Source organism: Heptranchias perlo, unplaced genomic scaffold (assembly GCF_035084215.1).
Source record: "Heptranchias perlo isolate sHepPer1 unplaced genomic scaffold, sHepPer1.hap1 HAP1_SCAFFOLD_59, whole genome shotgun sequence".
Taxonomy (NCBI): Eukaryota; Metazoa; Chordata; class Chondrichthyes; order Hexanchiformes; family Hexanchidae; genus Heptranchias; species Heptranchias perlo.
The window spans coordinates 3734345-3747695 of record NW_027139612.1 but is presented as its reverse complement, the minus strand read 5'-3'; positions in this window follow the sequence as shown (position 1 = coordinate 3747695).

The following is a 13351-nucleotide window of genomic DNA, read 5'->3' as shown; positions in this document are numbered from 1 at the left end:
ATGTCCAGACAGGAAGGGCCCAGGGTCGGGCTCAGTCTAGGCTGCAGTGGGGCACTGGGTCAATGTAAAACAGGAAGGGCCCAGGGTGGGGCTCAGTCTGGACTGCAGTGGGACACTGGTTCAATGAACAGACAGGAAGGGCCCAGGGTGGGGATCAGTCTGGGCTGCAGTGGGACACTGGGTCAATGAACAGACAGGAAGGGCCCAGAGAGGGGCTCAGTCTGGGCTGCAGTGAGACACTGGGTCACTGTACAGACAGGAAGGGCCCAGGGTGGGGCTCAGTCTGGGCTGCAGTGGGACACTGGGTCAATGTACAGACAGGGAGGGCCCAGGGTGGGGCTCACTCTGTGCTGCAGTGGGACACTGGGTCAATGCACAGACAGGAAGGGATAAGGGTGGGGCTCAGTCTGGGCTGCAGTGGGGCACTGGGTCAATGTAAACAGGAAGGGCCCAGGGTCGGGCTCAGTCTGGGCTGCCGAGGGACACTGGGTCAATGTCCAGACAGGAAGCGCCCAGGATCGGGCTCAGTCTGAGCTGCAGTGGGGCACTGGGTCAATGTAAAACAGGAAGGGCCCAGGGTGGGGCTCAGTCTGGGCTGCAGTGGGGCACTGGGTCAATGTACAGACAGGAAGGGCCCAGGGTGGGGCTCAGTCTGGGCTGCAGTGGGGCACTGGGTCAATGCACAGACAGGAAGGGCCCAGGGTGGGGCTCAGTCTGGGCTGCAGTGGGACACTGGGTCAATGTGCAGACAGGAAGGTCCCATGGTGGGGCTCAGTCTGGGCTGCAGTGGGACACTGGGTCAATGTACAGACAGGAAGGGCCAAGGGTGGGGCTCAGTCTGGGCTGCAGTGGGGCACTGGGTCAATGTAAAACAGGAAGTGCTCAGGGTCGGGCTCAGTCTGGGCTGCAGAGGGACACTGGGTCAATGTCCAGACAGGAAGCGCCCACGGTCGGGCTCAGTCTGAGCTGCAGTGGGGCACTGGGTCAATGTAAAACACGAAGGGCCCAGGGTGGGGCTCAGTCTGGGCTGCAGTGGGGCACTGGGTCAATGTACAGACAGGAAGGGCCCAGGGTGGGGCTCAGTCTGGGCTGCAGTGGGAAACTGGGTCAATGTACAGACAGGAAGGTCCCAGGGTGGGGCTCAGTCTGGGCTGCAGTGGGACACTGGGTCAATGTACAGACAGGAAGGGCCAAGGGTGGGGCTCAGTCTGGGCTGCAGTGGGGCACTGGGTCAATGTAAAACAGGAAGGGCCCAGGGTCGGGCTCAGTCTGGGCTGCAGAGGGACACTGGGTCAATGTCCAGACAGGAAGCCCCCACGGTCGGGCTCAGTCTGAGCTGCAGTGGGGCACTGGGTCAATGTAAAACAGGAAGGGCCCAGGGTTGGGCTCAGTCTGGACTGCAGTGGGACACTGGATTAATGAACAGACAGGAAGGGCCCAGGGTGGGGCTCAGTCTGGGCTGCAGTGGGACACTGGATCAATGAACAGACAGGAAGGGCCCAGGGTGGGGCTCAGTCTGGGCTGCAGTGAGACACTGGGTCACTGTACAGACAGGAAGGGCCCAGGGTGGGGCTCAGTCTGGGCTGCAGTGGGACACTGGGTCAATGTACAGACAGGGAGGGCCCAGGGTGGGGCTCAGTCTGGGCTGCAGAGGGAAACTGGGTCAATGTCCAGACAGGAAGGGCCCAGGGTGGGGCTCACTCTGGGCTGCAGTGGGACACTGGGTCAATGCACAGACAGGAAGGGCCCAGGGTGGGTCTCAGTCTGGGCTGCAGTGGGACACTGGGTCAATGTACAGACAGGAAGTGCCCAGGGTGTGGCTCAGTCTGGGCTTCAGTGGGACACGAGGTCAATGTACAGACAGGAAGGGCCAAGGGTGGGGCTCAGTCTGGGCTGCAGTGGGGCACTGGGTCAATGTAAAACAGGAAGGGCCCAGTGTCGGGCTCAGTCTGGGCTGCAGAGGGACACTGGGTCAATGTCCAGACAGGAAGCGCCCACGGTCGGGCTCAGTCTGAGCTGCAGTGGGGCACTGGGTCAATGTAAAACAGGAAGGGCCCAGGGTGGAGCTCAGTCTGGACTGCATTGGGACACTGGATCAATGAACAGACAGGAAGGGCCCAGAGTGGGGATCAGTCTGGGCTGCAGTGGGAAACTGGGTCAATGAACAGACAGGAAGGGCACAGGGTGGGGCTCAGTCTGGGCTGCAGTGGGACACTGGGTCAATGTCCAGACAGGAAGGGCCCAGGGTCGGGCTCAGTCTAGTCTGCATTGGGGCACTGGGTCAATGAAAAACAGGAAGTGCCCAGGGTGGTGCTCAGTCTGGACTGCAGTGGGAAACTGGGTCAATGAACAGACAGGAAGGACCCAGGGTGGGGATCAGTCTGGGCTGCAGTGGGACACTGGGTCAATGAACAGTCAGGAAGGGCCCAGGGTGGGGCTCAGTCTGGGCTGCAGTTAGACACTGGGTCACTGTACAGACAGGAAGGGCCCAGGGTGGGGCTCAGTCTGCGCTGCAGTTGGACACTGGGTCAATGTACAGACAGGGAGGGCCCAGGGTGGGTCTCACTCTGGGCTGCAGTGGGACACTGGGTGAATGCACAGACAGGAAGGGATAAGGGTGGGGCTCAGTCTGGGCTGCAGTGGGGCACTGGGTCAATGTAAAACAGGAAGGGCCCAGGGTCGGGCTCAGTCTGGGCTGCAGTGGGACACTGAGTCAATGTCCAGACAGGAAGCGCCCACGGTCGGGCTCAGTCTGAGCTGCAGTGGGGCACTGGGTCAATGTAAAACAGGAAGGGCCCAGGGTGGGGCTCAGTCTGGGCTGCAGTGGGGCACTGGGTCAATGTACAGACAGGAAGGGCCCAGGGTGGGGCTCAGTCTGGGCTGCAGTGGGGCACTGGGTCAATGCACAGACAGGAAGGGCCCAGGGCGGGGCTCAGTCTGGGCTGCAGTGGGACACTGGGTCAATGTCCAGACAGGAAGGGCCAAGGGTGGGGCTCAGTCTGGGCTGCAGTGGGGCACTGGGTCAATGTAAAACAGGAAGGGCCCAGGGTCGGGCTCAGTCTGGGCTGCAGAGGGACAGTGGATCAATGTCCAGACAGGAAGCGCCCACGGTCGTGCTCAGTCTGAGCTGCAGTGGGGAACTGGGTCAATGTAAAACAGGAAGGGCCCAGGGTGGGGCTCAGTCTGGGCTGCAGTTAGACACTGGGTCACTGTACAGACAGGAAGGGCCCAGGGTGGGGCTCAGTCTGGGCTGCAGTTGGACACTGGGTCAATGTACAGACAGGGAGGGCCCAGGGTGGGTCTCACTCTGGGCTGCAGTGGGACACTGGGTCAATGCACAGACAGGAAGGGATAAGGGTGGGGCTCAGTCTGGGCTGCAGTGGGGCACTGGGTCAATGTAAAACAGGAAGGGCCCAGGGTCGGGCTCAGTCTGGGCTGCAGTGGGACACTGGGTCAATGTCCAGACAGGAAGCGCCAACGGTCGGGCTCAGTCTGAGCTGCAGTGGGGCACTGGGTCAATGTAAAACAGGAAGGGCCCAGGGTGGGGCTCAGTCTGGGCTGCAGTGGGGCACTGGGTCAATGTACAGACAGGAAGGGCCCAGGGTGGGGCTCAGTCTGGTCTGCAGTGGGGCACTGGGTCACTGCACAGACAGGAAGGGCCCAGGGTGGGGCTCAGTCTGGGCTGCAGTGGGACACTGTGTCAATGTACAGACAGGAAGGTCCCAGGGTGGGGCTCAGTCCGGGCTGCAGTGGGACACTGGGTCAATGTACAGACAGGAAGGGCCAAGGGTGGGGCTCAGTCTGGGCTGCAGTGGGGCACTGGGTCAATGTAAAACAGGAAGGGCCCAGGGTCGGGCTCAGTCTGGGCTGCAGAGGGACACTGGGTCAATGTCCAGACAGGAAGCGCTCACGGTCGTGCTCAGTCTGAGCTGCAGTGGGGAACTGGGTCAATGTAAAACAGGAAGGGCCCAGTGTGGGGCTCAGTCTGGGCTGCAGTTGGGCACTGGTTCAATGTACAGACAGGAAGGGCCCAGGGTGGGGCTCAGTCTGGGCTGCAGTTGGGCACTGGGTCAATGTACAGACAGGAAGGGCCCAGGGTGGGGCTCAGTCTGGGCTGCAGTGGGAAACTGGGTCAATGTACAGACAGGAAGGTCCCAGGGTGGGGCTCAGTCTGGGCTGCAGTGGGGCACTGGGTCAATGTAAAACAGGAAGGGCCCAGGGTCGGGCTCAGTCTGGGCTGCAGAGGGACACTGGGTCAATGTCCAGACAGGAAGCGCCCACGGTCGGGCTCAGTCTGAGCTGCAGTGGGGCACTGGGTCAATGTAAAACAGGAAGGGCCCAGGGTGGGGCTCAGTCTGGACTGCAGTGGGACACTGGATCAATGAACAGACAGGAAGGGCCCAGGGTGGGGATCAGTCTGGGCAGCAGTGGGACACTGGGTCAATGAACAGACAGGAAGTGCCCAGGGTGGGGCTCAGTCTGGGCTGCAGTGAGACACTGGGTCACTGTACAGACAGGAAGGGCCCAGGGTGGGGCTCAGTCTGGGCTGCAGTGTGACACTGGGTCAATGTACAGACAGGAAGGGCCCAGGGTGGGTCTCAGTCTGGGCTTCAGTGGGACACTGGGTCAATGTACAGACAGGAAGGGCCCAGGGTGTGGCTCAGTCTGGGCTTCAGTGGGACACTGGGTCAATGTACAGACAGGAAGGGCCCAGGGTGGGGCTCAGTCTGTGCTGCAGTGGGACACTGGATCAATGTACAGACAGGAAGGGCCCAGGGTGGGGCTCAGTCTGGGCTGCAGTGGGACACTGGGTCAATGTGCAGACAGCAAGGGCCCAGGGTGGGACTCAGTCTGGGCTGCAGTGTGACACTGGGTCAATGTACAGACAGGAAGGGCCCAGGGTGGGACTCAGTCTGAGCTGCAGTGGGACACTGTGTCAATGTACAGACAGGAAGGATCCAGCATGGGGCTCCACGGTTACATCCACTGAAACGAAGGGGGCCCTGGCTTAACATCTCATCTGGGGAAGCAGCAGTAAATGGAATATAAAATCAGGCGGAGTGAAAAACGAGCTGCCAATTCGCTGTCGCCCGTTTTGCACTAACGCCCGAGGTGAATTTATTCTCTCATCTATTCCCTGGACTGGCGATCTAATGAGGTTAAATTGTCAGATAGCTGAATAGTGAATCCTAAATTAATCTCACCAGTCTGCAGTCGTGCCAGACACTGATCTAAATTATAATGTAATAATCAGTGATCCAGCTCATGCTGAATTATGGTGATACTCTCAGCTGCTTTTACAATCGGTTATTCATTGTGTTAAGCTTCAGCCTATTAATTATGTTGTTAGGATTGATACATGACCCAGTCTACCACTGTTTATGTGTACTTATTATTGGTGTACTCAATGTTTAAACAACGGTAATTATGATTTCCAAGTCAATAAAACATTATTGTGCATGATTTGCTGTCTGACTTCTTTGAAGGTTTTTTAGAAAGCGTTAATCCATTCACTCAGTGGCTTGTGGGCATCCTAATTAATGATCGGTGAGGTGAACTCATTCAATCTGAACTGGGAGATGTTAGACAGTTCAGCGAGCAATATTCGGCATCATTCACTTCCAGACAAGGGCTGGGAGGTTAAACCCAGACGGTTCCTTCGTGAGGCGGTAAGGTGAAGGGGTCAAAGGTTCATCTGATCCCTTGCCATATATTTGTTGAGACACTGAATACCAGCGCTCTAACGGGCTTATAACACACAACCCTCTGGTTCAGAAGCTATTGTGCTCCCACTGAACCACAGCTAACACGAGTATGGAATGAAATCTAAATCCACCTGTATGAATGAGCCACGCTCCAGATCTCAAGATATGAATAGGATTGAAGGTACAATGTACATGAAGATCTCAGAGTGACAGCATCTGATCTCGGGGAAGGCCCCCAGTTTCAGTACTGAGAACTGAACCAGTGCATCATGACAGTAAGGGACAGGATAGGAAAAGCCGAATCTGTGGAGGTGCAAACCCAGGATCAGTCTGCCCAATGAGGAGAGGACACAGCTCCACATCTCCATAACTTATCCAATCCTCCATTGGCATCATTAAATCAACCTCAATATTTCTGGATCAAATTCAAAAAATCATTCCTTTTTGGTTATTAGCTAAAAACGGAGACCAAGTGTCATACCTGTTTGTCAAATAGTGTGTGTCTGACACCATGTTAAGATGCAGCTGCTCCCCCGTTATAGAAAGAGAATCTCTGCCTGATCTAACCGAGCACTTTAAGCCGCAGTTATGCTGCGATAGAAACAGTCTGCACTTTCTCGAGAGCCTTGTGGAGGGAAAGGGGAAGAGCTGTCCGTTTCTCTTTCCCACTCTCTGTCCGTTTCCCTCTCTCCTCTCTCCCTCTTTCTGAATCTCCCGAAGACTCCGTTTCTCTTTGTTATTTTTCATTCTCTGATCTCCAAGCTCTCTATTTTTCGCGGTGACTCCTTTTCTTTTTGTCTGACGCTCTCTTTCTTTCTGCCCCTTTATCATCAGTCTCTCTGAGTCTCCAGCATAGGAACACATGAACAGGATTAGGCCATTCAGTCCGTCGAGTCTGTTCCGCCATTCACTTAGATAATGGCTGATCTTAACTCAATCGATCCGCCTTGGTTCCACAACCCTTAATACCTTTGCCTAACAAAAATCTATCAATGTCCGTTTTGGAATTTCCAATTGACCTCCAGCCTCTACAAACTTTTGAGGGAGAGAGTTCCAGGTTTCCACTCCCCTTTGTGTGAAGAAGTGCTTCCTGACATCACCCCTGAACGGCCTGGTTCTAATTTTAACGTTATGCCCCCTTGTTCTGGACTCCCCCACCAGCGGAGAAATAGTCAAAAACAGCTTTAACTGGGCCACAGCACCTCCTGCAGTCAAGGTTGTGACGGAGAGAGAAAGTAAGTGAATCGACAAAATACAAATCGGGCTATAAATTGGGACACGCGGCGCCCGTTTTTTTGGCACTTACTGGACTCCTTAGGCCCCAAAATGGTGCCCACATTGCCTTTAACCACGACTATCTGAACATGAGTGCCTGGAGGAACCCCAACAGCGCTATTGAAAGGACCTTGCAGGATTTACAGATTAGTTGCTGGATTATTGTTACTGGCTGCTGATGCATTTGTAAATGTTTTTGTGGGAGAAGTTTGGAACGCTCTTCTCCAGACGGCAGTTGATGCTAGCTCAATTGTGAATTTTAAAGCAGAAGTTGATAGATTTCTGTGATCCAAGGGTATTAAGCGATATCGGGCCAAGGCTGGTATATGGAGTTTGGCCACAGATCAACAATTACCTTATTGAATGGCAGAACAGGCTCGAGGGGGTGAATACCACTGCCACTGGGGTACGGTAGCATAGTGGTTATGTTACTGGTCTAGTAATTCAGGGGCCCAGACGAAAATCCAGACTCCATGAATTCAAATCCCATCACAGCAGCTAGCGAATTTAAATTCAATTAATTAAATAGAAATGTGGAATTAAAATGCTAGTATCAGTAATGGTGGCCATGAAACTACCGGATTGTCATAAAACCCCATCTGGTTCACGAATGATTTTCAGGGAAGGAAACCTGCCGTTCTTATCTGGTCTGGCCTATATGTGACTCCAGACCCATAGCAATGTGGTTTATTCTTAATTGCCCTCTGAAATGGTCTAGCAAGCCACTCAGTTGTAAAATCTCGCTACGAAAAGTCATATTAAGAATAAAACTGGGCAGACCACTGGGAACTCCCTTCCGAACAGCACTGTGGGAGAACCGTCACCACAAGGACTGCAACGATTCAAGAAGGCGGCTCACCACGACCTTCTCAAGGGCAATAAATGCCGGCCTCGCCAGCGACGCCCACATCCTGTAAATAAATTTTTAAAAACTTGCTGCCTCCTCATAAGCGCCACCTTTTCCTGCAATGAAAGCGGGACGTGTGTCTGGGTGATGTGCTTGTCATGATTGAATAGCTGCCAGAGTGCAGTGACCTGTGTGTTGTGGTTGCGCGGCTTGCAACAGTGATAATGTGTGACGGTGAAATGGAAGCACCTAATTGGAAGTGTTGAGTACTGATTGAAAGAATTTGATGGTGTGTGGGTGATGGGGGGTATAGTTCGTGGAGCACTCGATGCGGCTAGTGGGGCAATTGGTAGGAGCTGACGCTTGAGAGTTGATCTCACGCACCTTGACCTACTCGTGTCGAAGTATTGAACTTCTTCCTGCACTGCATTCATGTTACGTGGTGCTATGCGGCTGGCATTGACTTCGCCCCCTACTGCCTTTTGAACATATAACTGGAGGGCCACGTGCCCCTTCTTCTGTCCACCTCTTGCACTAAACCCTTTAGTGCTACATCAGCGAACCTTTGTGCTCTCACTCTCGCAGGCCTGATATCAACTCGGACCGGCAGATTGGTGAGGTCCAGCAAGCAGATTGGAGGGTGTGGGATTTAGTGATACGCAATGTTTATTCAATGTTTTAACATAATTCAACAGTTTGTAAACATAGGGATGGGACCTGCATTTATGTTTTACGTGTGTGATGTCAGATCTCCGTTCAGACTCTGCAGACAGCACACTGTTATTTTTTTAGCAAATAACACGTACCAGCTATCTTTAAGACATTTTGACTGGCTTTCAGATAGACAGCCTGCCTTTAAGAGATTGGGGCTACCCCTGTTGGTGTGAAGTGCGAATGTCCTTGAATTCTCGTGGTAACGCTGATTTGGAACGCTGCTTTCAGGTAAGTACTGAGGCTGGACAAATGTCTCGTCCTGCCTGCAAAGGAAACACCGGGCGCGGGTAAATTGCAGATCACGATACCCACGCCCGGTTTCTGGCACTGCTCAATTTAACGCCTAGAGATTCCAAAAATCTATCGATCGCAGCCATAAATATAATCATCCACTGAGCATCTACAGCCCTCTGGGACAGAAAATTCGAAAGATTCACAGCCCTCTGAATGAAGAAATTCCTCCTCATCTTTTTCCTAAATGTCTGACCCCTTATCCTGATAGTTCTAGACTTTCCAGCCAGGGGAAACAACCTCTCAGCATCGACACTGTCAAGCCCTCTCAGAATCTTTTATGTTTCACTGAGATTACCTCTCATTCTTCTAAACTCCAGAGAGTATAGGCCCATTCTACTCAATTTCTCCTAATAGGACAATCTTCTCATGCCAGGAATCAATCTAGTGAACCTTCATTGCACCACCTCTAATGCAAGTACATCCTTTATTGGATAAAGAGACGAAAATTGTACACAGTACTGAAGATGTGGTGTCAACAAAGCCCTGTACAATTGCAGCAAGACTTCCTTACTCGTGTACTCCAACCCCCTTGCAATAAAGGACAACATACCTTTTGCCATCAGAATTGCTTGCTGTACTTTCATGGTAACTTTTTGTGTTTCGTGTGGAAGGAAACCCAATCCCTCTGAGCACCAACATTTAATATTTCCTCATCATTTAAAAATATTCTATTTTCTATTCTTCCTACCAAAGTGAATAACCTCACATTTCCAAACATTATATTCCATCTGCCACCTTCCTGCACATTCCTTAAAATGATCGCCATTGTTTATCGACCATCATATCTTTTAATCTAATTTCTCAATTAACCTGAGCCAACTCGCCCATCAAACCTATGTAATTGGCTTTGATTAAGTTTAAGACTCTAGTTTCGAACTGAAGTGTGTCACTCTCGAAATCAATGTGAAATTGTATCATATTACGATCACACTTCTCCAGAGGATCCCATCCTGTCAGATTACGAATTAACTCTGTCTCATTACACAAGACATGATCTAAAATAGCCTGTTCCCTGATTGGTTCCACATACGATCGTTCTAGGAAACTGTCCCAAATGCATTCCACGAACTCATCCTCCAAACTAATTTTGCCAATTTGATTTGTCCAGTCTCTCTGAAGATTAAAGTCCCCCACCATTATTGCCGTGACTTTGTTACAAGCTCCTCTTATTACTTGATTAATGCTCTGTCCAACAGTATAACTACTGTTAGGGGGCATGTAAACTACTCCCACCAGTGTTTTCTGCCCCTTGTCATTTCTTATCTCCACCTATACTGATTCTACATCCTGATCTTCCGAGCCAAGATCCTTTCTCACCACTGTCTTTATGTCATCTTTTATTATCGGGGTTAACCCCGCTCCTTTTCCATTTTGTCTGCCTTTATTATTTACTAGAGATTTAATACAATGATTCCAGAGATGAGGGACTTCAGTTTGGTGGATAGACTGGAGAAGCTGGGATTGTTCCCCTTGGAACACACACGGTTGCGAGGAGATTTGATAGAGGTATTCAAAATCAGGAAGGGTCGAGACAGAATAGATAGAGATAAACTGTTCTCATTGGTGGAAGGGTCAAGGACCAGAGGACATAGATATATGATGATTGGCAGAAGAACCATAGGTGACATGAGGAAAAACTTTTTTTTACACAGCGAGTGGTTAGGATCTGGATTGTACTGCCCGAGGCGGGGTGGTGCAGGCAGATTCAATCATGGCCTTCAAAACGGAACTGGACAAGTACTGGAAAGGAAAACAAAATCAGGGCTACGGGGAAAGGGTGGGGGGAGTGGGACTAGCTGGATTGCTGTTGCATAGAGTCAGCGCAGGCGTGATGGGCTGAATGGCCTCCTTCTGTGCTGTAACTTTTCTATGATTCTTTTATCAGAGCTACCGCCGCTCCTTTTCCATTTTGTCTGTCTTTTCCAAAAGTCAAGTCCCCTGGAATATTTAGTTCCCAACCTTGGTCACCTTGCAACCACGTTTCAGTAACGACGACGAGATCAAACCCATTTACCTCTATTTGCGCCATTAATTTGTTTAGCTTGTTACAACAACTTCATGCGTTCAGAAAAGCGCCTTTAATTTGAACGTTTTACTCTTATTCCCTGATTTGTCCTTATTCACTGAAGCACTATTGCCATTAAACTCTCTGTACCACCCTGACACACTCTACTTATCTTTACCCAAATCAATAAACTACCCCATGGCCTTGACTTTTCCATTTTGATTCATGAGTTCACCCTTACCTAAAATCGCTCCCCACCCTGCCTTTTCAGTTTAAAGCCGAATCTACCGCCCTATTTATTCGATTCGCCAGTACACTGGTCCCAACCCGTTTTAAGTGGAGTCCATCCAAACAGAACAGCTCCCTCTTTTCCCAGTACTGGTGCCAGTGCCCCATGAATTGAAATCCCTGTCTCCCACACCAGTCTTTGAGCCATGCTTTTAACACTCTGATCTGTTTGACCCTATGCCAATTTCCTCAGATCTCAGGTAGTAATCCAGAGATTCATACCTTTGCCGTTCTGCTTATTAATTTGGAAGCTAGCTCCTCAAATTCCCTCAGCAAAACCTCATTCCTTGTTCTACGTATGTCCTTGGTTCATACGCTGACCACGACAACGGGATCCTTCCCATCATGCTCCAAGAGCTGGTTGTCGTCAGTGTACATGTGGAATCTAACATTGTGCTTCAGGATGATGTCCCCGAGGGGCAGCATGTAGATGAGAAATAGGAGGGGGCCAAGGATAGATCCTTGGGGGACTCCAGAGGTAACGGTGCGGGAGTGGGAAGAGAAGACATTGCAGGTGATTCTCTGGCTATGACTGGATAGATAAGAATGGAAGAGGCGGGCGCAGTCCTACCCAGCTGGACGACGGAGGAGAGGCGCGGTAGGAGGATGGTGTGGTTAACCGTGTCAAGGGCCGCAGACAGGTCGAGAACGATGAGGAGGGATAGTTTACTACGGTTGGAGTCAAATAGGAAGTCATTTGTGACTTTGATAAGGGCCGTTTCAGTTCTGTTTCAGCACCGTTTCAGAAACAGAAAAATGGACTGGTACAAACCCAGACCGGCAAATTGGTCGGGTCTGATATGCAGATTGGAGGATCTGGTGTGTAGTTTTGGGAAAACTTTATTCAATAGTTAAAATAAAAGAACACTTTTTAAAGATAACGAAGTGATCGGTACCTGTGCTTTATCTGTACAATTTCTGATCTCCTTTCAGACCTGTATCTGTGTTTCACTTTATATTTCCTGCCCTTTGTACAGTGTGTGTCTTTCCCAGTGAGGAGTGGTAGTCTGTAATAAATGTCCCAGTGCTGTGTTGACACAAAATGGTGGCCCTGAATACACACAAAATTCACATCTGCACATGTGTGACAATCAGTGCATTTACTTTAAAAGAAAATGTCTCTCTCAGTTTGTATCTCCTTCTCTGTACTTTACGGCCCATGTGTGTCACAATGTCAGCTCCTGTACATGTACAGCACACAGTGGGTGAAAAGGAACCAATCACTCCGGCCCTGAACCGGAAACAAAATGCTCGCCAGCAAGGCAGCCATCTTACTGAGGGAGCAAGGCCAAATAAATGCAAACACAGTCCTGGTATTCATTTCCAGAGGAGTAGAATTGAGAAGCAGAGATTTTATGTTAAACGTGTACAGGACCTTGGTAAGACCAGACTTAGAATACTGCAATAAAGTCAGTCAATGCTGCAAACACACAGCATGTCAGGCAGCATCTGTGGAGAGACAAACAGAGTTAATGTTTCAGGTCTGTGAACAGTTCTGGCCTCCATATTATGAAAGCAATACAGATGCACTGGAGAAGGTGCAAAAAAGATTCACTAGAATGAACTGAGAGGTTATAAATATCAGGAAAGACTGAACAGGCTGGGAATTTTTATTCTAGAGAAGAGCAGGTTGAGGGGTGACCTAATAGAGGTCTCCACAATTATGAAGGGGTTTGATATGTTAGAGGGAGGGTAGACGTTTCCACTTGTGGGGAGTCCAAAACTTGGGGTCATCAATATAAAATAGTCACAAATAAACCCAATAAGGAATTCAGGAGAAACTTTTTAACCAAGAGAGTGGTTAGAGTTATGGAACTTGCTCCTACCTGGAGTAGTTGAGGCGAATAGTAGAGATGCATTTAAGGGGAAGTTGGATAAGTACACGAGGGAGAAAGGAATAGATGGATATCCTGATAGTGTGAGATGAAGTTAGGAGGAGGCTCGTGTGGAGCATAATCACCGGCATGGACCAGTTGGGCCGAATGTCCTGTTTCTGTTTAAAATTTAAGTCTCCTCTTTTCAATTCCCATGAAATTAATCCTGTTTTTTCAAGTCTTTCCAAGTAAGTTTCCTTTTCCTGGCCTCATTCGAGTGAATCTACATTGTGCTCTCCCTGTGGCTTTAATGTTGTTTCTATAATGGGACACCGAAACTGCTCTGGAACTATGAGGTTTAACCAAAGAGAATAACGAATAAATCTTCATCATAATCATCAGTCCCAGA